Raw genomic sequence first — 27,634 nt, 5'->3', positions numbered from 1 at the left:
TTGCTTAATCGTTGTTTGATTATATGGAAAAGTGGTATACAGTGTGTCCCTAGCCATTGGACAAAGCCGAAATGTACATATGCATTAGGGTATTTAGAACCAGTGTACAAAGTATCATAACAACCGGTGTAGCGGTTTCGAAGAAATTAACAAATTACCATTTTTACTTTGGAGCAGCCTGTATGTGTTAGTAGCTCCTAAGATAATATCCTCAAAGAATAGTATGGAACCTTCTACGAGCTTTTTGATTATCTTTTTTAGGGTTCCGTAGCCAAATGGCACCCTTAAAAACGGAACCCTTATAGATTCGTCATGTCCGTCTGTCTGTCCGATTATGTCACAGCCACGTTTTTCCGAAACTACAAGAGCTATACTGTTCAAACTTGGTAAGTAGATGTATTCTATGAACCGCATTAAGATTTTTACACAAAAATAGAAAAAAAAACAATAAATTTTGGGGGTTCCCCATACTTAGAACTGAAACTCAAAAAATCTTTTTTCATCAAACCCATACGTGTGGGGTATCTATGGATAGGTCTTTAAAAATGATATTCAGGTTTGTAATATCATTTTTTTCTAAACTGAATAGTTTGCGCGAGAGACACTTCCAAAGTGGTATAATGTGTCCCCCCCCCCCCTGTAACTTCTAAAATAACAGAATGAAAAATCAAAAAAATATATATGATATACATTGCCATGCAAACTTCCACCGAAAATTGGTTTGAACGAGATCTAGTAAGTAGTTTTTTTTAATACGTCATAAAATTAAAAAAATATGTATACTATTTTATACTCAGAACGTTTTTTATTCATGAAAACCAACAGCATAATATTGAAGGTGTGGTTTCACAATCAAACCACGGCAAATCGTTCATAAACTTTATTTATTTGATTGAGTTTGCTGAAAGTTTAACCACACTGAATTACTAAATAATAAAAAAAAACTTAAACATTATATTTGCATGGAACATAATCGATTTTTCTAAGCGTCAAACTGACCTACATCCGTACTTTACGTCTGTCGACATATATCATTTTACCGCAAAGCAGCGGCCAGTGTGAGTTGGAACCTCTGTGGTTCCTAAGGGATTCAGATAAACTTCATATAAACGCCTAGTGAAAATGAACAAGCAAAAATACAATTTCCGAGACATATGGTTCTGCCCATATGGTCGCAGTTCTACCTAACACTCCTCCTCGCTTCGCTCGTCATCGTACCTAACGGCGACCAGCTTTGAAGTTGAAAAGGTAGATTGTTGTATAATTTTATAGTTTGATTGACACCAAGTATAGTTTGACGACCGGTTTGGCCTAGTGGGTAGTGACCCTGCCTACGAAGCTGATGGTCCCGGGTTCAAATCCTGGTAAGGGCATGTATTCGTGTGATGAGCATGGATATTTGTTCCTGACTCATGGGTGTTTTCTATGTATTTATGTATTTATAAATATTTATATATTATATATATCGTTGTCTAAGTACCCTCAACACAAGCCTTATTGAGCTTACTGTGGGACTTAGTCAATTTGTGTAATAATGTCTTATAATATTTATTTATATCATAAAACACTATGTCACCATTCGTCAAAATTTAGTACTATATTTTAATTATTATACGAAATGTATGTTATAACAAGTAAAATTATTCCTAAGGATTGTTATGAAGAATGTTTTTATGATTATAGAGCATTCTGTCATTAAATTAGTATGACTAACAACTTTATATGTTTTGTTTTTATACATAATTTTTATTATGAGTTTAATAGTAGTTAAATGAAATTATGCTAAAAGTTTGTATTAAAATTGAACGGCACCCTTAGCCTTTGGGTCGTCTCCTAACCTAACTTTATCTGCCTGCAGCTCAGTTTTCGGCCTCGCAACGAGGACAATGTGGTTTATCGAGGGCTAGAATCTTCCCTTCTTGGCGCCCCAGCGCTCCCAGCAACAGCACACAACATATGCATGTTGTACAATTGTACTTACATGGTGACGTTGTGGTGCAACTTTCCAGTTCATCTTTGACACAACTAACCATTGTCGTATCCTACTTCTTATCTCTTGCAAGTCGGTTCCGCTTGCTTGATTTTTTATAACTGAAATCACTCCGGCACCTCCATTTCGGGCGTATTTACGCGCCTGCGGCACGTAAAAAAAATTTCTAGGTTTTTCCCCATTTGCCATTTTAGCGCCCTCCTACCATTTGGCGCCTAGAGCAGCCGCTCCACTCGCTCTACCCCAGATCCGGCCCTGCTGGTTAGTAAGTATCAAAAAATAATATAAGGAGGCCTCGGGAACAGGACTAATCCCAATAAAACCTAGTTTCTCCTCTGGGTTAGATACTCAGATGGCAGTCGTTTTCGTAGAAACTAGTGCCAGCGCCAAATCTTGGAATTAGTTGCCGTTGCAGTTGGCGTGACTAAAATCCGGGACTACACTAGGAATATGACGAAGATGATAATTTTTATAAAAGGTTTTGGAATCAAGTGGCTAATATCGCCGTCTTTATCTTTCACGTAAATTGCTCCGGTTTAAGAACAAGCAGATGACGGTAATTTATCACTGTACTCATTTAAACGCTGCAGCAATTGAAATTGAACACTATTCTAAAATACATAAAGTTCAGGTTTGCCCGCATGCATCAAGTGGGATTAAACATGTCTAAGGGTTAGTTCAAGGTGACCCATAAGCTTAGGTTAAAGGTCGTATTAAGTTTTCAGGATCGTGCTGCTAATTCAGGTGCTGGTACTATGTTAGTTTGAGGTTTTTATGAAGGGTCAAATCCCTTCGCGATAATATAGAAAAAACATTAGGACATCTCTCGTAGGATAATAAGCAACAAAATATTATTTATTTATTTTATTTAAACTTTATTGCAAGTGGAGGACTTAATGCCAAATGGCATTCAGGCAATAGTTCCCTACCAGTCAACCATAAGGCCAAACAGAGATAAATACATTGAGCAGGGATATAAAAGTATATTTAATGAATTAAAAGGAAAAGCAGACTATTCTTATAAATTTTATAATATCATAGAACCTCTAATACTGCGGGCCTGCCGCGAAATACGAAAATCGAAATTTGGTTATCTGCCTCTATCGCTCCAATCGGCAACATTGATAGAGAGGCAAATAACGAAATTTAGATTTTTGTGTTTCGCGGTAGGTCCTCTGGAGGTGGAAATGGTGAAATAAATACTAATTTTTCATCAAAGTTTCTTAATTTTGTCACTCACTGACTGACCGATCATCAAAACTCTAAGGCAATTCTAGCAGACATAGAAGCTTGAAATTTAGAATACAATTAGTGTTTAGTGTATAAATCAAGGAAAAACTCAAATATTTTAATTTCGGACCAGTTTTCTAGATACACCAACTGCATAAACAATCCCATATAAATGTATAGGATTACTAAGTTATATTTGCAGTGAATGTATCAGTGTACCTGTATATGTATAATATAATGGAATTTAAGAAGTAGAAGGTACAGGAAAGGATAAAACGTAGGACTATCTACAAAATGAAATGAGATGCCATCAAAAACATAACTTGTAAAAAAAAACAAGTCTCGCAACTCAGTTCTTCTACCGTAAAAAGTTGACTGAAGTTGAAAGTTGATTGACTTGTCAATATATTATCTGATGTAAAATGGGAGTGCGGCAAACGCATCCCGTTTAACGCTGCGTTTATCGCATAAAACAACCGCCCGCTTTACTCCTATTAGTTATTTTGCCTACTCCCTTGACAAAGCCTGATATCGATAACGGATAAAATTCTAGATTAACTAGCCAAGCAGGGTTCCTATCCTTGTAGGATGTTATCGGAAAAGCGCTCTTAGCTGATGAAGTCTTCAACTTGAAGATAGCTTACTTAAATCATAGTACCTGGGCGACCGATTTATTGTAATATGGTGGTGTATAGGTGATAAATGATAATCTTAATTATTATTTTTACTAAATTAAACTTGCCTAAAACAATAAAAATTAAATAATTATATATAAACTTGAACATATAAAAAAAAACAAAAGTAATCACCGGGCGAGATTCGAACCCGTAACACTCGTTTCTAGCCGTCCGCGTCTTAACCCGTTGGACCAGACGGACAGTGGCCGGCAACACGAAATTAGCGACCATATTCTGCGTCGCAAGAAAAACGCATGAAAACTCGAAAACACGCGTTTTCCCAAACATAAGACTAATCTAGATCGATTGTATACCCTCAAAACCCCCATATACCAAATTTCAGCGAAATCGTTAGAGCCGTTTCCGAGATCACAGAAATATATATATATAGTTGGTCAAGCAAATCTTGTCAGTAGAAAAACGCGGCAAATTTGAAAAATCGCGGGCTAGCAACACTGTGTTCGAATAATTCCAAAATCGCGTGTAATCTGTGTTTTATCTGTAGAATGTGGATCGTCCATCTTGTTTGTTTACATTCCGAATCGGTGCTAATTCAAGAGAAATTTCTGCTCCCAGCATTAAAATAAATATCAATATATTAAATAATATTGTGCATGACCATAAGCAAAGTCAAGATGCCTACAATGTAAGTAAAATCATGCTCGTTGATCTTAACCATTAGAAAATTTTGAGGTTATGATAATTACTTCAAGATCCCGGAGAATTTTTAAGATAATGTGCAGTTTTTTCTGTTTCAGGGTTAAAAGGCTTAAATAAAGATAAAACGTATGCCTAAATATATCCAATAAGACCACGAATTGTGCCCTCGAAACCGCAACTGATTGATTGTTCCCAATATCAACAGACGAAGTCCTCAAATATTTTCAAAGGTAACTTTTTTAAACAATCTTCAGACGTTTAAGAACCTTGATTATACCTACTTTCTTTCGCAACATCAACCTAATACTTCCATATGTTTGTTGCAGGATTAAAACTCGCCCAATATAAGGCGTTCGTAAAAGTTTCTCTTCATACAAAACTTACCTACGGCGGTTTACGTACATACGTGTACATGTACAACGCAAACAAGACGAAAAATAAACTTGTTAATTAAAAAAACTAAAAAAATTGGGACAATAGTTTAGATTATTATTGTAAAAGTTGTCCGTTTGTTAATCATCACGAAAATATATTATTTAGGCTGATTTGTTTCATGCACTCAGCTATTGCACATGTATACCTATGGAAAATCCTAGTTTATACTTTCTGAAGTTGGTATGTACCTATTTAAAAGAAGTTTTAAGTCGCTTTACCTGTTTGTTCAATAAATTAAAATAATTTATTCAGTGTGCATAATTTTAGAAAAATATTTTAACATTTAAATCATACCTTCTTTTATCCAGAAACAATATAACTCCATATTACTCACATGAGTGGAAGTTGTTAAGTTTCCATTGTCAAGGTATCTTTGATTAATATTTTGAGTACCTGAAATTGTGTCAGTTCCTGACAAGTCTTGAATAGACTAATGTGAAAGTTAATAAAATTTCTTAACAGCATTCTCCTGATATCTAAATGACTTTTTTAAATATCTACATATAAAATATGATCTAGCCAATACATATACCTGTATAAAAACAGTAGTGTGAGCAAAACCTTACCAAGCTAGCATGTAAGAGTGGTCTCAGAGATATTGGAATATCTCTGTACTATAAATTAGGCAAATTGCTCTAGACTAAGTTTTATGTGTAACTACTACTATAAGAATACATTTTGAAACTTGGAATGGAAACTTTAAACTTGAAATTACAAATTTTCAAACAGATCTGTTTTATGCTTAAGATGCAATAAGTGACTAGGTACAAAGTATTCTGATGCTTGGAGTGGACCAGTAACATTGGTAACTTAATGATATTTTTTCAATGAATGGCCTGAATTAAGTGTAAGTAAGCTAAAGTGACCCGTATCTTAATTGCCTTGAAATTAAATGAACACCAAAATATCTGCAGTTGTGTTTTATTTATTTTTAATCTGTATATTTATATAAATATATTGTAAAACCATTTCAAAATTACACTGGTATGTGAATGTGACATTGTTCAAGAGAAATACACTAATTTACAATTAACAAGTGGCATAATTATTTTCTTTGGGCTTCTTCAGTTTCTGAACTGATGTTAAAAACAGCTTTCTACCGTGGTGCTCATGTTCTCTTTGCTCCCTATTTGTCTTCTAAGTTAGCTAAAACAGAATAAAACCATATCAAAATGATGTAAATAGTCCAGATATTTGATATTTAATAAGCCCTGCAATTGTGACAAGAATAGTTACAGTGATACCCTACCAGGGCTACCGCTGCCAGTGATGGCTCAGGGGTTACTTACCTAGGTTTTAATATTTACCTATATAAAACAATGGATTGTTTTATTCTAGTTAAATTCAGTAGTATAGGTACCTACTAACAGCTCGTTTGGTAAAAAGTACTCAAGTGCAAATGCCTTAACCTTTACATTTATTTAGCTATGACATCTTCATGTTTAAGTTGAATATATATGTAGCAGATCTGCTCCTAAGCATACCAAAGGTTAAGAATGCGAGCGCTCGCCTTTTGCGTCCACCTTTTACTAAGCATACAAACCTTTATTTTAATTCAATCTATTGATATATTTTTCGATTGTACCTACCTAAATATGTCTAATTAGCTTTTGAAGGTTGCATAAAGGAGCATTTGTATTGCATTTTATCGTGATATATCTTTAATATTGAATTCCAACCGAGAAATCTGATAATATATTAAAATCCAGCTACCTGCGGAAGCAATGACTTGATTCAAACATTATTTTCTCCAGCATAGTCCGTTTGCAAATAGGTATTTTTTGATCTCGTTTATCATATTGATTGACATCGTTTTTACTCCAGTTTAAATTGTCCCTCTCATAATAATAACAATTTCCAAATGCTTCAATAAACCGCGAGCGGCAGTTTTAGTTGACGTACGAAGAGCGCGCTCAGCGGAAAAAAAATGTTTCGGTTCGATGTACATTGCTGCTTTTCTTAGCGCAATACTGCTCTGTGAGTGTTGCCATACTTCAGTTTGCTTTACATTGCTACTGACAGACTTTGCTTGACAGACTATATATATACAAGAACTGCTCGTTTAAAGGTATAAGATTAAATATAGATATTGTATATCAATATCTGGGTTGAAGTAGGTTAAACATAGTTTTATGCGTTTTGTGCTAACGGGAAACTGTACACGTGCTAGCTAATAATAATATACACGGGATCAGGGTTGTTGCACACTAAACACTGATATGGCATGTATATTTTTAAAATGTTGAGGTTTGTATTTCAAATAAAAACTAAACGAAATGTCAAAAATGCATAATTATATTCATTCAATCAATATCAAGAAAAGGCTAGGCTATTGATTTCGCTTATATTTATAAGCTAACACTTAAATAGTTATTTTTTTATTACTAATTTACTTATTTTTAAATGTTTCTTGCCAATGCTACGGCAAAAAATTGCAGTATTGTACGAAAATCGCCTATGAAGTCGCAATGATAAAAACACCCTGCTTGAGGACCTAGACCACTGAAGGGTTCCCCTGTCATATTGGCCACCTGCTGTCACAAAGTAATTAGTTTACTTATTCTCGCTAAGTGTGAACTACCTCTGACGCGCACATTGAAAACCCCCATGCGTCTTAAATAATCGCTTTAACAGACTCATTGGGTTATTCCCACTAGTTACCACCAAGTTGTTACCAGTGGTAACTACTGGGAATTTTTATCCCACCTTTTACCACTGGTAACTACTGGAATTTTTTTTTAATTAAAATTATTTAATTATAAATTAATTTATTAAGGCAGTTTACTGAAACACTAATCGACTTATAATTAAACAAATAATTAAATGGCCTTTTAATTAATTATTGATTAAAGCACTCTCTATTTATACTGTTCTTATTACTATTGAACGCTAACCAAACTTTTGGTGGTAACTACTGGGGAAAAAAATCCCACCTTTTACCAGTGGTAACTACTGGAAACATTTTTCCCAGTAGTTACCAGATTTTTTTTCCCAGTAGTTACCAGTGGTAACAACTTGGTGGTAACTAGTGGGAATAACCAGACTCATTTTGCAGCATCTGTTTTGGTACAATGGTTTTAGATCGTTGAGTAACAACCCTAAGATTTTCCCAGCTTTGGGTTTATTACGCGACCCGTTGTAAATCATACATAATTTCTCTGGTAATTAAGATCAATTTGATTTTAACAACCCAGGGATAACTACATCAAGCGATTACTACAAGGCAGAGAGTAGAATATAAATATTACATGTAGATCAGGATCATTGATTGAAGAAAAAATAAATAAATAATAAACACCCCTATAACAGACATCCATTATTATAGGGGTGTTTATTATATTTACATTTTTTTACCAATAATAAGACGTACACCACAATATGTACTAGTACATTATGATACAAGTGCGAAAAATAGGAAATTCGAAACGAGTGGCGATAAATTAAAACACGACCGAAGAGAGTGTTTTAAAACGACACGAGTTGCGAATTACCTATTCGCACATGTATCGTACAACGTTTTACAGTACATATGGCCCTTTAAATGTTCGACACAGTAATGTAATATGCTAATTTTCGCACTAGTGCTATAAAGTAGCGCCATGTGTACTGTAAAATAAATATAAACAACATTTACAAAGCTGGTTAAGTTTGACGTTTCATCACTTTCAATCGGTTTTAAAAGAAATGGCTGGAAGCCTGGAGAAGAAAAGCAGTTTTTTTTGTTATTTTTTTTTCAATTATGAAATAGTATAATTATTACATAAGTAATATAAAATGAATTTTTAAAAGTAATTATTACAATTAATAATGTAAACTAAAACTAAAATATGACTAAATTAAATCAAAATAAAACTAAAATAAATCTAAAAATGGCCCCTGCGGCATAGTACCGAAGACGCTGGCAGCATTTCCTCGCTGGATCGTTAGAATGATGCGTTGAGTGAGGAAGCCGCCAGCTCTTTGATCTCCTGTGGCGTCTCTGAGTCTCTTAGACAGATCTTTGAAGAGACTCAGAGCGCCAGGGCCCCACGGACCAAGGGTCTCGACACTGAATGGAATAAAATTGTACTCGGCGCCGATACCCCTGTATTTTCCTACCTTGGCGTTCTCCGCCGCCTCTGCCGCTGTCGCTGCCCTCAGGGAATTTCGGTGGAGATGTGACGGGGCTAGTGTGTCTACACACGTTGCATCCCACACCAGCACCCGTCCCATACTCCACGGAATCAGGGACATCCCGTCCGGTCTCTTGCCGTCAGTTCTGGATATGCCGGTCGGCTCTAAAAGAGCCGGCACATTAACTGAGGCTAGAGACCGGCGGATGATGTCATTGAGGGCAGCATGTCTTGAAAAGCGGCCAGCGCTTCGTTGGCAGGAAAGTCCGTGGTACCCTAGTTGGGCAACTTCACTTCCGCAGGGGCAGCGATGGGGGGCGCAGACCGGGATCCCGAGACGAAGGCAAACTGCAATACGAAGTGTGTCGGGATTTAGAAACGTGCCTAAATTTGGGGAGGGGTGCGCATGGAGCCAGTATCCAGCTTCCCGTGTTCCTGCAGCAAGGAGTCTGGCTCGTCCCTCGGTGTTGGATTCATTTAGTAAAGAAGATACGGTAAATTTACATGCAATGTCGTTCCAGCTCCTTTGAGATTTCGGGTGTTCCGGAAAATTTTGACCGGGGCAAGCAACTGTCCAAGCATTTTTGGCATCAGCCAAGCCCGTAGCCTCACAGTTTGTTCGTAGGATTTTTCCTATGAGACTGGATGAGCTATGGGTTGTCGACAAAAATGCTGGTAAAGCCACACTGGACGTTTTGGGGATTGCCCACCATGCCGGATGGGAAGGGATCCTTGGGTCCAAGACTGCTCGTTTAGCTGGATATTGAGAACGGATTCTAGATTACTTTTAATTAAACAGTCTTTCTATAACAGAATATTTTGATTTTTCCAAAGGGGACAGCAGCGAAGCACATAAGTTAATTTAGGGACAAATAGGCAGAATTTTATAATACTTAATGTATAATGAGGGCTAATTTCTAGCAACCGGTGAGAATGATTTTCGAATTTGGAAACAGAATTTTGAACAAAATTTGCAAAAAAAAAATCGAATATAGGGGAGGCAAAGGTTACTTTTGTCGAGTAACTTAATGTTAGGTGCAAGTTGGTTGAATTTTTGTTTCAAGTTATCAAGGTTAATATGAGAATTTTGAATAAATAGTTCACATTTGTCGAAATTTAATTCTAGGCCGATGGATTTAAATTTATCAATTATTACGGAAAGATTGGCTAATACAGTATTTGAGTCACCTCCTAGGGTCCCGTCATCCAGGTACCAAACGTTAAATTTAGGTGTCAAATTTTTGATTATAGATTGTATTGCCAAACTGAAAATTGCAGGCCCCAGAGGATCTCCTTGTTGGCAGCCGACTTCTGAAGACAATTCGTTTGTCCGATACATTAATTTAGTTGGATCCGCGTAACAGTGGAGGAGATAGTTATACAATTCTGGAATGTTAGATTTTACTTCTGCTAACAAGGTATCTCTGTCCAAAGAATTAAATGCATTTTTGACATCAATTTTGAGCAACACTTCGCACTGGCCGTTGCTAAGGAAGGTCCGGAGGGCATGTACGGCGGCTTCGCAGCCTCCTTTGATTCCAAAGCCTAATTGAGTTGGTTCCATTTGGAAGCCAATCGGCGAAGTGTTGCACCAACAGCAATCGGCCCCACCCCTCCATCCTTTTTAGTCAAGGCAATTAAGTTTGCCCCGTATAAAATGGGCAAAATGTCTGGGTGAACATTACCTGCGAACATGACATTTATTAATTTCGTAATGTTACTAATAAGGTGCTCACCTGCTTCTCCTAAGGACAGGGATGTCAAGTCCTTTAAATGTTAAGGGCTGAGGCCATTTAGTCCTGCCGCGGAGCCGGTTTTAAAGGAAATAATAGCATATTAATATAATATATATTTACCCTCCTATTGGACCAGCTAAAATGTATGAAACAGCCAGAATTTTTTTTCGCGATTTCGGGGTTAGTCCCATAGTAAAAGTTGCTCAGAATAAGCCCAAAACCTCCCTGGCAACGAGAATGCACATATTTTTTGGCCGCCCTGTATAATGCCTCAATAAATAAATAAATAAATAAATATTATAGGACATTATTACACAAATTGACTAAGTCCCACAGTAAGCTCAATAAGGCTTGTATTGAGGGTACTTAGACAACGATATATATAATCAATATTTTTTTTATTTCTCATGCTCTGAAATGGGGTTATTGTTTATATATAAAGCGTGCAGAAAGTGATAAGGTTTCTGCTTTAGGGCGTTATACTTTCCACGTATGTTTTTTTTCTGTTTTTGCACAATAAGTAATTAAGATTTGGTTTTAAATGGATTTGTTGTACAAGTTTCATTCTGATATTTAACTCCCAATTCCATAAATAACGATACTAGAGAAATACTATACAAGTTTATAAGTCATGTTTTTTAAATACCTACACATGTATTTTACTTTCCTCTTATTTAAAATGAAAAGTAGAGTGTTTAACTCGGGTGAAGGACATAATTTCAGTACAAACTACTTCGACTGCAATAAGTGCCTTTCATCCCTTGGATAACAATTTACTATATATACATATGATACTCAAGAAGTTTTACGGTTATTGTTAATAATTTAGATATTATCTTACCAAATATCCCATAATGTATAATTAAAAATGTAATTTGTGTAGGTATGTGAAAGTGGTCATAAAAAAGTAGTGTATGCGCTTAGCATGGACTGGACCTGATCAGCGATTGTTACACGATGTGAAATACATAAAAAAATTGTATACCGGAAAGATATTCCCGATGTATTCAATAAGAATGGCTAAAGTAATGGTATGTGTGGTATGTACATTCTTTGCATGGAAAATAAATTTATTATTTATTATGACTACAATAATTAATTCTCCGAAATCCTCTGAGACCTCAACAAGCTATACAATGCCCTATCCTCTCAAAACTCAGGTTGTTAATGTACAATTTTAAATCTATTAATCGTCTGAGATGAATAAAAGTATAATCTGAATCTCTGAAGGAAGTTGTGCCCGATTGAGAATAAACAAAGACAGCAGTTTCTCTATTCTTGGATTAGATTTACCTGTATTACAACTGCTTCAAATTCGTGCCCCCTATTGAGAGTAGCCTAATAACTAACTTAGGGCCGGTTGCACCAAACTGTCTGTCACCGTTAAAGCGTTCGCTAAATTTTATTATTTCGCTAAGTGTCATAGTAAAACCGCCGCGGCGCGCCCGGTGACGTTGATCAGTCGTCTAGTGCGGATGGTGCAACTGGCACTTACAAGGAAGGGTACCCAACTGTCCAACTCCGATTTGATTCATTTTGATATATGTTATAGAGTAGTCTAAAATAACGGACACGTATTTTTTTTTAGCTGCCCAAACTCAACCTATTGGGAGAAATTGTCCTCCAAAGTACTAAAAGGGTAGGTAGGTTTTTATGTGCGTAAGAACCTCCGTGTACTAATTAAACAGCATCCTCCTTCCTCTTTGGAGCAAATGTGGCTAGAGCTGCGGATATGCGGCGTCGGGCGCTTCGCGATCGGCACCGCATATAGGCCTGAATCAGTGCCCGTTGACAGTGCTATAGACTCTCTTAATGAATCTTTAGACGTATTTTCATCATACAAAGGCGTATTCCTATTGACTGACTTTAATGTTGATATACAATTTCGAGACAGACCTAATACAAAAAAACTATTTACATTTCTATCACAGAGAAGTTTGGAACAAATTATAAATGAACCGACTAGAATTACAAAAGATTGTTCTTCCACATTAGACCTTTTTATAACAGACAGTCCTGCTATCTGTAAAAAAATAAATGTGCATCATAACCCTGAACTAAGCGATCATGCTATGATAATAGCAGAACTACTCATTGTCAAACCTAAACCAGTACCACAATATATCTACAGGAGATCTCTAGACAATATGGATATAGAAAGTTTCAGGGAAGATCTTAGACAAATACCTTGGAGCCAAATACAAGACGTAAACGATTTGGAAGGTAAAGTAAGTTGTTTTAACTTCCTTTTATCTAACCTATTCGACAAGCATGCACCCATACGTCGATCGCGAATAAATGGTAGTTCGCACCCATGGATCACAGAAAATATTAGGACCATGATGGACCTTCGTGATGCTGCCTTAAAAAGAGCGCAAAGAACAAACAATGAGTCACATCGCAAGTATTACAAGGATCTTCGTAACTACACTACTGGGGCATTAGAACGTGAAAAAGCGGCTTACTTTGCCTTCTACGTTAACAAGAATAAATCACAGCCAAAACAAATGTGGAAACACCTTAAAAACTCATCGAGTATAGGAGACAGAGATAGACCCATTATACCTGACCATTTATGTAAACCGGATGAAATAAACGACTTCTTCTTGACACTGCCGGGGAATCCCAATACAGACAAGGAAATGCAAAAATTTTTTGAAGGACAGAAGCTCAATAATAACGAGTTTGACATTAAGTGTTGTTCAGATAGCGACGTTCGTAAAATAATTAACTCAATTAAGACAACGGCAAGTGGACACGATAATATTAACATAGAAATGATCCGACATACGCTAGATGTCACCTTGCCTGTAATAACCCACATCATTAATACCTCTATCAAATCTAGGACCTTTCCCGATGCTTGGAAACTCGCCAAGGTAAAACCAATACCTAAGTCCAGCAAAACTGAGGAATACAAAGATTTGCGCCCGATCAGCATCCTCCCTGTGCTTTCTAAGATCATCGAAAGAGCTGTCAGTCAGCAACTGTCCATGTACTTAGAAAATAATAATGTACTACCAACCATACAATCCGGGTTTCGCGGTAGGCACGGAACAGCAACTGCCTTGGCTAACGTGACAGATGACATCATCGCGGCATCAGACAGGGGCAAGGGGTCTCTTCTCGTTTTGCTAGACTTCTCGCGTGCTTTTGACTGTCTTAATCCAAAACTACTGCTGGCAAAAATGTCATATTATGGCGTATCTATTCAGGCGTGTCAGTGGTTTGAGTCGTTCCTCACTAACCGCAAGCAGTATGTCGAAATACTAAATAATAAAGGCGAGTTGTCTCATTCAACTACTCGAGTGATCAGTCGTGGCACGCCCCAGGGGTCTATTTTAAGTCCTCTGTTATTTATTCTTTACACGGCTGATCTTGTAAAAAACTTAAAACATAGTGAAGCACATTTATATGCAGATGACACCCAAATATATTATTCATGCTCACCAGATGAACTAGACACAGCAGTCAGTAAAATAAACGAAGATCTCAGAATAGTAGCAGATTGGTCAATCAAGAATAACCTGGTTTTAAATCCTTTCAAATCCCAGTTCGTAACAATGGGAACTAAACGTCAACGACTGAAAATCAAAGCACAAAGACCAAGGATCAGTATTGATACAGAAACAATCTCAGAAGTAGAATATGCAAAAAATCTAGGAGTGACCATGGATGGAGAGTTGCGGTACACAGAACATGTGAATATAAACATACGAAATGCCTTCTACAGACTTAAGGTACTGTATAATATACGCAAATATCTATCCATTAAAGTCAGGGAAATTTTAGTGGAATCGTTAGTTCTCTCACTATTCAACCATGCCGACATTGTATATGGACCGAGATTACTTGCTAAAACAAAAAAGTCCATACAGCGGGTGCAGAATGCGTGTGTCCGATTCTGCTACAAAGTTCCAAGTAGGTCACACATTACTCCCTTTCTTAATGAAAACAAAGTTTTAAATATGGAAAATCGAAGACGACTGCATTTGGCTTGCGCTGTTCGGAAGGTGTTAGATTTTGAAAAACCCCGCTATCTGTTTGATAAAATAAAATGGGTAAAGGATACGCGCTCAAGGACGCTGAGAAAATGCACGAAACTGATAATCCCACCGCATAAAACTGCGTCATTCAGGGGGAGTTTCAAATTTGCCGCTAGTAAAGTCTGGAATGACCTACCTCCCCCCTTGCGAGAACCTTTAACGTTCTTAAAATATAAGCGTTTAGTCCGTACACATCTATTAAATATACAAAATAAGTTGTAGCTCCAAATATTATATTTATATATATATTTATTATTTTTTTGGTTTTGATAAATTATTTTCATTTTATTATTTTTATATTTATTGAATGTAATCTTCTTTTTTTTCTTTTATCTGTATGTAAAGACAAAACATAATACACACATTACAAAGTACATTCTTACCTACACTATTTCTACATACCAGCCCCACATACTCATACACGTACATTAATAAACCATAGTACAGGAACACACAAATACACAAAGATGTCAATATAGAGCTGTACCTAAGAAAGGTACATTATGCTAGTAGTGACCGACCCCAATCTCTCCCGGGACCAGTCTGAAAATCAGCGCAGAGCCCTCTGGCACTGCACATGCTGAGATTGGCACCCTTTGCCACATTATAGATTTAAGTTGTAATTATTATGTTAATTTAAGTTAATTAGTTTAAGTTATTTTGTATTTTTTAGCTATTTTCACAGAAATTGTAAATTTTGTTGTGTGGCAATAAAGATTTTTTTATTTTTAAAAAGTTACTGAATCCTCTAACTCCTATAGAAAGTGATGCTCAAGCAACTTGCTAGTTAATGGCTTGTTTGAGTATATGTTTGAGAGCAGGAAAAAATAATGTACACGTGTTTTGTTATATCTGCTTAAACTCAAGTTTTCCTAAAAAAACACCCGTCTTTATGTGTAGCTATAGTGATAAGATATTATAAAACTTCGAATGTCGATTTTCTTAGGAAAAAATGAGTTTTAGCCGATATAACAAAACACGTGCTCATTATTTTTTGCTGCTTTCAAACATATACTTAAACCAGCCATCAACTAGCAAGTTGCTTGAGCATCACTTTCTATAGGAGTTAGAAGATTTAGTAACTTTTTAGTACTTTGGAGGACAATTTCTCCCAATAGGTTGAGTTTGGGCAGCTAAAAAAAATACGTGTCCGTTATTTTAGACTACTCTATAACATATATCAAAATGAATCAAATCGGAGTCTTACAGTTGGTACCCTTCCTTGTTAGTGTATTATAAATACAAAAATATAAATTTCAGAATTGCTTCATTTCTCCACCAGCGTCTGGCAAACCTGCTCAAAGGCCCACTTCATACCGGTTTCCCGCGAATCTGGGACAACCTGCACAATGCATTCTGTGTCAGAATTGCGTAGCTTTTGTCGTCCCGTGACGTCAGCGACAATGGGAAGAGAGTGGTTTACTTAATGTTGTAATTATTTTGTGTTTGGAAGGACTGAGGATAGTGAGATTACTGAATGTAAATTACTGTCATGACTGGCTTACTGAGACTTCATCTGACGGAAGGATTAACGTTACGTTACGCAGTTATAATCGGTCAGTTCAGTTTTCTGTCCATTTGGACAATAGCTAAATTATATGACGATTACGCCTTTATCAAAAGTAGTTGCTCTTAGAACAAGACAGTGCAAGTACGTTCGGTAATTAAGCTCTTAGTAAAGCGGTAGCTGGACTTTACACACAGCCACGTGGACTGCTGGGTGCTGTCTGAATAACGGTTAAAAGCGTTTCATGATTAATGCACACTTTCACACTAGTTTACTGCGGATTAAGCTATAAAAAGCTGAAAGAAATAAAGCTATAATTATAAAATTATCATTATAGTAATATTAATGAGAAATAATAATACTCGTAATAATAATCATGAGGCGCCATCACCAATATGGCACACAAACGGAAGTCTCTTATCATCTGTCAATGAGATATAATTTTAGAGGTCATAATTACCAATTGTAACCAGATACAGTAGTCAGATAATTCACCAGGTGACGTACATGCCCTTTCTTACGTTTCTCATCGTTCTCTTACATTTTTGTATTTATCTTTACTCTTTGTTCACTGCTTGCAAACGTATTGAATATAGTTTGACCTAAAATTACCGTGCATTGTGCAATTCGATTGTACAATGCTACAGTAAAGTCAGCAAAAATATAGGTTTACAATTATTTTATGTTTTAATTTATTTGTTAAGTATTTATATTAGAGTACGAGTATTAGGAACACACTTACAAAAAGATCGTATTTATTCCATGGTATATATTATAGTAATAAACAAATGAATACAATAAACCATGTTAATCAATCTCAAAAATATTTTATAATGTGAACGCCGATCAATGCTCGCCGGAATAATATTCTAAAAACCTCCAGTGGTCATAGACAGCCATCAAATGTCAAACCCATAGAATATCCTCACGTCCGTCGTGCACTTACTAATGAGACCTATTCGATATTTTATCGATTAACAAACAGTCGATAATTCTTTGTGCTGCTTGCTAAATGTCGTGTAATACCGCTACGATGCTTGCCTCACTAGTTTTTTGCACATCCGGTGAGTTAATGAAACCGGTATTTTAATTGCACCCCTGATAAGAAATCCACATTAAATACTGGCGAAAATAATCTACGTTTTTAACATGTAGGTCCAGTAGTATTTCTAAACCTCGTCATCGCAAGCGTTTTTATTCTTTTTTCTTTGTATATTTATAGAAACTGAACTTAATTGCGTAAATATTACATTGATTTATTAGTCACAACGTTTAGAATTTTGTAATTGAAACATCTTTAGTTTAGGGTGTTTCACAAAGTCTGAGTAAAACATTGGATACCTAATTAATTAATTAACTGCCAGATAAAACTTCTTGCAAAACTTAGCACTTTTATCTATTAGTTAAGCTTATTTGACGATTGTGAAACGTCAAAGATGCCTTTATTGTTCAGATAAGTGGCAGATAGGACAAACCTCTGGAGTTGCAGGCGTCCATAGGCTACGGTGACTGCTTACCATCAGGGGGGCCGTATGATTGTATGCCACCGACGTGGTATAAAAAGGTAGCTTATTCAGGATTTTACTTGGACATTGTGAAACAGACCATTACACTATAGCACAATCGGATTAAGACCAACCTGGAAATCTCTAGAACAGTCATGAAATTTGGTATTTATATTAATTAAAGGCCCATTTTTCATGCCCACACTATTTGACATTTGGGGACCTCAAGGAATCGCAGCCATCTTGGAAAATGTGTTCCATCCAGGAGAAATTCGCGTTTTACTCTAAATCTACATTCTTTATGAATATATAGTGTAAGGCAACATTAAAGCTTATTAAATTCTACACAAAAAAGTCCTGGATATCTATGAGGAAAAAATACATCTTTTTATAGGTGAAACTACGTAAATTATTCATTAATATTTTCCGTAACCTCACATTTTTTAATAAAACAGTTCGGTCTGTCCAAGTCCAAAAAGCGTTGATTGTACCAACCCCCGTGTAGGGTGCCAATGCCAGGGGTGCGATATCGATTAACTAACTTAGAAGGTTAGGGTTACGTTTCGACTTCGGACAAATCGGTATTCATTGCGTCACTCGAGTAATCATATCAATAGTCGATTTATAGTATTAACTCGATTATATTACCTATTCATTTCTACGATTGTTGAAAGTTAACTAGCAGTGGCCAAACCTAATAGGCCCAATTCCAATATACAACATTGTGCCATACAGTAAAGTAACAGCTGGCATTGAAAAACCATTGAAACAGGCCAAAGTTGAAAAACTCACATTGGAAATTATACTACTTATAATGACGCTGACGTAATTTTTCTTTTCTTCATATTTGAAACGCTTAACAGGTCATATTTGTATATGGAGTTTTTATCTTTTTAGGGTTTCATACCAAAAAGGTACAAACGGAACACATGGTGCGATTTTGTCCGTCCGGCAGTCCGTCCGTCTGTGACATTACTAGGTCAAGAGGGGTATCATTTGAAATAGCTCTAATAGATAGCTCCAAAACTTTTTTTTCTGTTTATGTTCATAGTGAAAAAAAAATATTTATGAAGGAAAATGTTAATAAAATAACACCCCCCCCCCCCCCCCTCTTCGAAGTTAACCGAAGAAAAACTCGCCGTGAACATCAGTAGTACCATCTATAAAAATTCGTAAAACTGTGGCAGTATATATATGCACAACCCCCATTAAGGAAATAATATGCAACGTGCAAATTTGATATTCCTGATCAAATTTAAATAATAAATTGCTGATTTTTTTTAGATTTCGCCTAGTTTCACAGTTAAAACCAATTAATTTTGTGGTTACTTAGTGCAAAACGACTTTTTGATGGTGATGTTGCCAATTTGGGAACTAGTCCAAATATCCTTATTGATAGATGTCAAAATGTAACGAGTAACAGTTGCAAAAACAAGGTTTTACAAAAAAAAAATTAAACTCTGTTTGAGTGACAGTTTTACAAATGGCATTAAACAAAAAAATACATCTACGTTAAATAAATCTAAATAAAACGAAAATTATGCATATGCATTTTTATCACAGAAAAGTAATGAGACCAATTGATTGCAATTATGAAGGAACGGTTATAGAATCAATTTTTTTAAGGAGTCCATATAACACAACCATTGAAACTGGACAGCTCATACTGAGACAGATTGTTGACAGGTAAAATTTGGGTACAAGGTTTTATTGCTGACTGTACTTTTCTTTCCACATACAACTAATACTCATCGAAATAATTCTAAAACCCCCAAACACAATTAGGTTGCGTTGTTTTATCACAGGGTTCCTATGGCTACCTTGACAATGTATGGAAATCTTTAATTTTATTTATCCACCCTTCTACATTGTTTATGGTTAAATGGTTTATAAGGGCTATCTGTTTTGTCTGTGATCCCTCTTTTCACAACGCTCCGACTCGTCTACACGTATGTTCTTTATATTTACATTTAATAAAAGAATCCGAAGAACTTGAAGCTTTTTAATTCCGCCACACCACCACCAATGCCAAGGCTCATCATACCTCCCTACCTGTCTTCATCATCAAATCAGTTCGATGGTACCATAATTTTGCATTGTCATCCGATTTACATATGAATACAAATTTTCAATTTAAAAAAAATATATACCAGTTTCATTGAAGGAAAAAAGTTGGGAAAAAGATCATTCGTCTGTCAGAAAATCGATGTCATTCATGTTAAGTTTAATTAACTCGAACAATTTTCCTATCGTCCATTACCTCTACCGTTCCTCATTCACTATCTATAACCGACAAAACACACAGAAACTGAACTAAAGCTGATTTTCTTCTTTGATTTTCTCAATTTTTTAATTTAAATTGAAATCCATTTGTTGAAATCAGATGGAATGACCCTATATACACAGTAGCGGAAAAAAAATCTATCATATTGTGATTTTTCTGTAAAATATTTCAAATTAGATGAAACCAAGAACTGAATTTGATGATAACTAATCAAAAAAGGTTATATTGATTTATTCTCAACCAATTATACGCTAACAGGCCGGTACATATTTCGAAATTCAATTTGAATTCATTTTTCTGGAATTTAGCGTCCGTCACTAGTAGTATTTAAGTCGATAAAAAACGGAATACCGTGCTAATTCATAATCATATTTGTAAGAAATATCATTTCCGTTATGGGGAGACCTCGTGGAAATAAAAACTTAACAGTACCTATACAAGAAGCAATGTTTTAATGTTAAATGTACCTGAAGTTCTAAACGTTTAAAAAAAAATACTATTAAGCCTTATATCGATCTGAAAATTTACACAAATCTTCTTTGTAGATCCAAAAATCATAATAAAAATTATCAAGAGTCTACCACCCCCGGAACTACCCCTGATTTTTGGGTCTACAGAGAAGATTTGTGTAAATTTTCAGATCGATATAAGGCTTAATAGTATTTTTTTTAGTATTAGGGGTGAGTTTTTTCAACCAAAGCGGTAGTTCCGGGGGTGGTAGACTCTTGATAATTTTTATTATGATTTTTGGGTCTACAAAGATTTGTGTAAATTTTCAGATCGATATAAGGCTTAATAGTATTTTTTTGAGTCTTAGGGGTGAGTTTTTTAAGCCAAAGGGGTAGTTCCGGGGGTGGTAGACTTGATAATATTTATTATGATTTTTGGGTCTACAAAGAAGATTTGTGTAAATTTTCAGATCGATATAAGGCTTAATAGTATTTTTCGAGTCTTAGGGGTGAGTTTTTTAAGCCAAAGGGGTAGTTCCGGGGGTGGTAGACTCTTGATAATTTTTGTTATGATTTTTGGGTCTACAAAGAAGATTTGTGTAAATTTTCAGATCGATATAAGGCTTAATAGTATTGTTTTGAGTATTAGGGGTGAGTTTTTTCAACCAAAGGGGTAGTTCCGGGGGTGGTAGACTCTTGATAATTTTTATTATGATTTTTGGGTCTACAAAGAAGATTTGTGTAAATTTTCAGATCGATATAAGGCTTAATAGTATTTTTTTGAGTCTTAGGGGTGAGTTTTTTAAGCCAAAGGGGTAGTTTCGGGGGTGGTAGACTCTTGATAATTTTTATTATGATTTTTGGGTCTACAAGGAAGATTTGTGTAAATTTTCAGATCGATATAAGGCTTCATAGTATTTTTTTGAGTATTAGGGGTGAGTGTTTTCAACCAAATGGGTAGTTCGGGGGGTGGTAGACTCTTGATAATTTTTATTATGATTTTTGGGCCTACAAAGAAGATTTGTGTAAATTTTCAGATCGATATAAGGCCTAATAGTATTTTTTTGAGTTTTAGGGGTGAGTTTTTTAAGCCAAAGGGGTAGTTCCGGGGGTGGTAGACTCTTGGTAATTTTTGTTATGATTTTTGGGTCTACAAAGAAGATTTGTGTGAAGTTTCAGATCGATACTAGCTCGGGGCTGAAAAAATATTTTTGTTTCATTTCCGTTGGAAAAAAAAAACGTTTAGAACTTCAGGTACATTTATAAATGGCTATAGAAATGGCTTCACACAATCGACACTGGCTAAGCAATTTCAAGTTCATCAGTCTACTATATCGAAGGTTTTGAAACGGGAAAAAACTCACGGAGGTGTCAAAAGGCCCAACAGACCTGGTCGCCCACGCTGCACATCAAGTTTGGTAGACCGCAACATTTTGCGAATAGCAAGACATCCACGACTCACGGCGAGCGATATTATGCGGGAAATATCATGTGGAAATTCAGTTTCTGTGTCCATACGTATTGTAAGAAATCGCCTGATGGATGGTGGACTTCGTCCTCGTCGACCTGCAAAGAAACCACTGATTTCCAAAAAAAATCGAGCAGCTAGAAAAATATATGCGAAAGAACATCTTTCTTGGACTGCGGAAATGTGGTAAAAGGTAATCTGGAGCGATGAATCCAAGTTTATACTGTTCGGAACAGATGGAATTACCTACGTACGACGTCCCGACAATGCTCGCTATGACCCCAAGTATCAGCTCCCTACAGTCAAACACGGCGGCGGCTCCCTTATGGTGTGGGGCTGTTTCAGTGCAGTGTTATAACGAAGGAAGTTTATGAAAGAATATTACAAGATGTGTTTCTTCCATGGGCACGCCAAAATTTCGGCAGAGCGTTTATATTTCAGCAAGATAATGACCCGAAACATTCGTCTAATCTTGTTAAACAATGGTTCAAAAAACGTAGGGTGAGGGTTTTGGAATGGCCCAGCCAAAGTCCGGACTTGAATCATATAGAAAACCTATGGAAGGAGCTAGGTCGTCGTGTGAGTGCAAGAAATGTCAACGAAAGATTTGAACAATTAAAGGAAGAGTGGGAACGTATTCCAAGTTCTTTCCTCGCGAAGTTGATTGCATCAGTGCCCCGAAGATGCCAAGCTGTTCTTGATGCGAAGGATTTCAGTACCAAGTAATAATCTAATATTTTGGGTTCTCTGCCTTTTCGCCGAAAATTATATTGCCGAATTTCACTAGCTAACCAACTTTTCGCCGAAATTTCATTTGGGCGAATTTCATTTACCAACTTTACATGATCCAACCTAACCTAACCCAACCTAGTACGCAATTTTTATTTCCCAACTATGGGGTTGGGAAATGAAATGGTTGCGAAATAATTATTTGGTAAAAGTTATTATGTCAACTAAAACGTCTGCGAAAAATTTGGTTGGCAAGTGAAATTCGGCATTACAATTTACGGCGAAAAGGCAGGATACCAATATTTTTATTTTCAGTGCAGAATCTATAATTTTTGTTGTTTTCTTTATTAATAAACCACTTTTACCTATATTTCGAGTATTAGTTATTTTATGCACTTTTTAATAAACTCGTACAAAATGAGTTTCTTATATGGTGTCATACAAATGTAGTATATGGTTTTACTCTCCATCTAAAGGACTTTCACATGAAATTGTTTAGGCAGCCTTAGTCGTTCTCATAAAAAAATACTTAAAAAACAAAACACAAATATGATAGATTATTTTCCGCTACTGTAATTAATATATTAGTACCTGGGCGACCGAGCTTTGCTCGGTTATAACTATTTATTGTAATATGGTGGTGTATAGGTGATAATCTTAACTAATTTTCTTTTACTAAATTAAACTTATTAAAACAATAAAAATTAAAAAATTATATATAAACTTGAACATATAAAAATAAAAATAAAGTTAACCACCGGGCGAGATTCGAACCCGTAACACTCGTTTAGCATTCCGCGTCTTAACCCGCTGGATCAGACGGACAGTGGCCGGCAACACGAAATTAGCGACCATATTCTACGTCGAAAGAAAAACGCATGAAAACTCGAAAACACGCGTTTTCCCAAACATAAGACTAATCTAGATAGATTGTATACCCCCAAAAACCCCCATATACCAAATTTCAGCGAAATTGTTAGAGCCGTTTCCAAGATCACAGAAATATATATATAAATATATATACAAGAATTGCTCGTTTAAAGGTATAAGATACAAGTACCTAAATACATAGGTAACACCCATGACTCAAGAACAAACTTTTGCGTTCATCACACAAATAAATGCCCTGACCGGGATTCAAATTTCGAACCCAGGACCATCGGCTTCATAATCAGGTTACTCAAATACCCACTAGGCCAGAATGGTCGTTTGTTATCACTATGATTATATAAATACGTTATGAAGGCTACTCCCCTCGTTTTCACTTCTGTGGCGGCGGCACATTTGAGCCATGCAGAGCTGTGTCACTCGTTCGTGACTCGAAACCCGATCGCTTTACTTTCAATTGGATTAAAGTAACACAATACGATAAATCCGTGTTGAAAGGCCATAGGTCAACGGCCCATTCGTGTCAGTTATCTTGTCACGAAAATGAATGGAATCGCTACGTAGATTTTGTCCTGAGTTAATTGCGTGAATCTGAGTGAAAAATTATACCTGAGGTAACACTAGCAGATTTATACGTGTTGATGTGTAGGTATAAGAACATTTATCCCGTACTAGGGAATGCAAACCGGTAAAAAAATGTGTAGAAATTACTTGTAAATCGGTAAGTTGCCGGTATTTTTCGTACAAAGTATTTACTGGTTGCATTACCTACCGTACTGTACAAACTTCGTTGTGTAAATGGTACATTACTATAGAGGCCGAGAAAGGAAGTGTTGCAAGCCAAGTAGATATAGATGGCCGAACGTAGCGAGGTCGCTTAGGGGATACGCGGCCGGCAACCCTGCTTCTCGCCAAGATTTGTATAGTGCTTTTCTCAAACTTGCAATGAAATAATATTAAAAATAGGATGATGATGATTGTTTCATGTCCTAATGTGATAGGTTAATATTCAGTGCGTGGGGTTCTAAAGGGGAACAAAAATATGATTATTTTTGCGCTACGCACGGTTTAGGCCCTATAAAGATTTCTGCATGACTGAAAAAAAAATCTTTATAGGGCTGTATCTCCGAAATCGTACGTCGTAGCGCAAAAATAATCAAATATTCGTTCCCCTTTAGGAAACCCTAAAATAATAATAATAATAAAAAAAAACAAAAAAGAAAAAAAAGCATAATGGCAGAATTTTGCTTAACCTTATAGTTGAATGCCAAGTTTTTTTTTTAATGGTTGAATGCCAAGACGTGTCACAATTTGACGTTTCAAAACAAGAAGGTTGCCTTACAGGCCTAGGTGTGTAAGGCTATGAGTCTGCAAAGCCACACTTCACCGCCTCCACTATCGTCACATTGCCGGGTCTCTTCATACCACTAACCGCCGTGTACACACGGGAGAACCTGGATAAATATCCTAGAAGGGGTTAAAAAGCGACCGTGTAACTCGCTATGGACACCAGTTAGCGGTAGTGCCACGTAGTCTAAATTTTAGACTCTAAAACGACTAAATCTATACACGTCATGGGCCCCGCTGTCTACAATAACTTACCAGCATCGATAACTGATGCGCATAGTCTAGTGAGTTTCAAAGCTTAACTCGTAAATTGGCTTATTTAGCGGCCGTTTTATAGTGTCGAAGAATATTCCACCCGAAATGTTTATAAATAGTTAATAATAGAACCAAATAATGTAGTTAAATTTATTGTTTCTTTGTCAAATTTATGAATTTTGTATATTTAATTTCTCTTTGGTGTATATTAGTCATGGAATTCTGACCTGTAATATATATTACCAATAAACTATGAGTATGACTATAGGTAAATGTTACCTAGGTTGCAGAACTTTTGTCACTAAGCCACTGCAACGCAATGCCCGCAATGTTATGATTATCACCATAACGGCATAGACAATAAGGAACTTATGTAATAAGTGACAACGGCTAGGTATACATAGGTACTAAAATGAACCGATAACAAAGAATACTTATATTTGTCACCAAGTAAATAAAAAGTGGAAACATACATCTCTTTCGTGAATAAAAATCCAATAGAGACCGACAAATTAGCTGAGCTGTAACACCAGGGCAGGGCATGTTTTCTCCCCACGATACACGATGAAATACGGAACCCTTTGTTTGGCATAATTATTGAAAGTAATAATGTAATGATAGTCATATTATCATTAGTCATAACTTTAAACCCTTAACTTTTCAGTAATTTCCGTAAGTTATCCTATAAATAGGTTAGGTTAGTTTTATGGCAATCCTTAAAAGTTACGCGTTTCTGAGAAAAACCAAATTATAGCTAACGAAAATGCGGACAAACAATACATTATGACAAAACTTTATGGGAAACAATAGAGACCCCGATGAAATATACTCGGGGACTGGCTACTGGCTAGTTCCACATTAGAGTACCGGTAAAGGTATCTTTGTAATATTATAAAGGCCTTTTGTAATTCCACAGTCGTCCGAAGATAAACTGCCCCCTGTCATCTTTGTGCGTTATCTGTGACAAATGGCGGCAACGCAACCTACATTATGTAGAACTTTCGATTTTGTTATGGATTAACTGATGCGGGACAGTGAGCCGTTTTTACAAAGGTTTTCGTCTGTTTAAAGAAGTCTGCCTTGCTAGCTAAATGTATCCTTCACAACATCAGCAATTCACCAGAATAAAAAAGTATGCTTACTTATATACTTCTACTTTTGGGTATTGATACTAGTGTAAGAAAGAGACAGTATGATTTTGATTATGTATGTTTCTGTTCTCCATTGACCAAGCTGTATTTGGTCTGTCAGTCATGTCAGTCTGCTGAGCGATTTGTCACCGCCACCATAAATATCAAAATGAATAGAACTATACAGTTTATTGAGGTATTTTCACACTTATACTCATCGCGGTGAACGTTGGCCCCTATGACAATTGATAACATTTCATTTGTAATATGGGACTTGTTGCCTGAATAAATCCCGCGGATAGTATAGTTGATGGCAAGTCGCCGCTCACTTTAGACGGAATCTACCTTCATGATAATATGTATTTAACATAACACTCATGTAAAATATTCAAACGAAAATAAAAATGTTACAAAATATTAATGTATACATACATCGTGTATAAAATGTCTTAACACACGATGAAATTTAATCGGTGATCAGGAACCAATTTTTCTAATTCAGTCATCGAAGGCAATCACCTTTGACTATGGGGCCAACCCCGAAATAGCGAAAAACAAATTGACTCTCTCATAGAAAATATCATCATCGGATCAGGCGAAATGTATGAAACATTCAATCGAATAGTAGGAACGAAACGGCCAAGTCACATATTTTGGCTAAGGTGCAGTTTGTGAAGTTAATAGGGCTTTTAAAGTTAAAGCGTACCTAGTTGGTTACTAAATTCTGTTAATGCAATAATCTTTATCTACATAAAATATACGTACGAAAGTTGAACAAACTATATATTAAAATGAAGTACACAAAATCAGGAATTATATATGACAATATCATTCAAAATGGCCTCCTCTGGCCTTGCCACAGGCCCTCAAACGACGAGGCCAGTCATCAATAGCGGCACGCACGATTGTGATGTCTAATTCCGTCACTGTCTTAACTATGGCCCGCTTGAGGGAGTCAAGATTTGTGTGGGGTTTAGTACAGGCTTTCTCCTCAATAACCTGCCATATGGCATAATCCAGGGGGTTAAGGTCCGGGCTGGAGGACGGCCAGTCTTCGTGGGCAATAAAGTCAATTTTGTTCCTTCGAAACCAGGCTTGAGTTGTTTTTGCCTTATGTGCAGGAGCTGATTCCTGTTGAAAGACCCATGGCTGGTTTTGAAATAGGGTGTGGCTTTAGGGCTTCACT

General features: G+C 36.2%; 1 protein-coding gene and 2 long non-coding RNA genes across 6 annotated transcripts in view; 2 read left to right on the top strand and 1 right to left on the bottom strand.

Moving 5' to 3' along the window:
• LOC133516185 (protein MTSS 1) overlaps positions 1-27,634 on the top strand; it is a 293,191-nt gene that overhangs the window by 4,109 nt on the left and 261,448 nt on the right. The window lies entirely within an intron of this gene.
• On the top strand, positions 4,279-5,901 carry LOC133516203 (uncharacterized). The gene is made up of 2 exons (XR_009799189.1): positions 4,279-4,787; positions 4,884-5,901. It is a non-coding gene; the product is annotated as an uncharacterized LOC133516203 (long non-coding RNA).
• LOC133516202 (uncharacterized) lies at positions 5,897-7,032 on the bottom strand. The gene is made up of 2 exons (XR_009799188.1): positions 6,706-7,032; positions 5,897-6,138 (listed from the first exon to the last, which is right to left on the bottom strand). It is a non-coding gene; the product is annotated as an uncharacterized LOC133516202 (long non-coding RNA).

This window comes from Cydia pomonella, chromosome 3 (assembly GCF_033807575.1).
Source record: "Cydia pomonella isolate Wapato2018A chromosome 3, ilCydPomo1, whole genome shotgun sequence".
NCBI lineage: Eukaryota > Metazoa > Arthropoda > Insecta > Lepidoptera > Tortricidae > Cydia > Cydia pomonella.
Note: the sequence above shows the minus strand (reverse complement) of the source record. Positions and strands in the feature narration are given on the sequence as shown.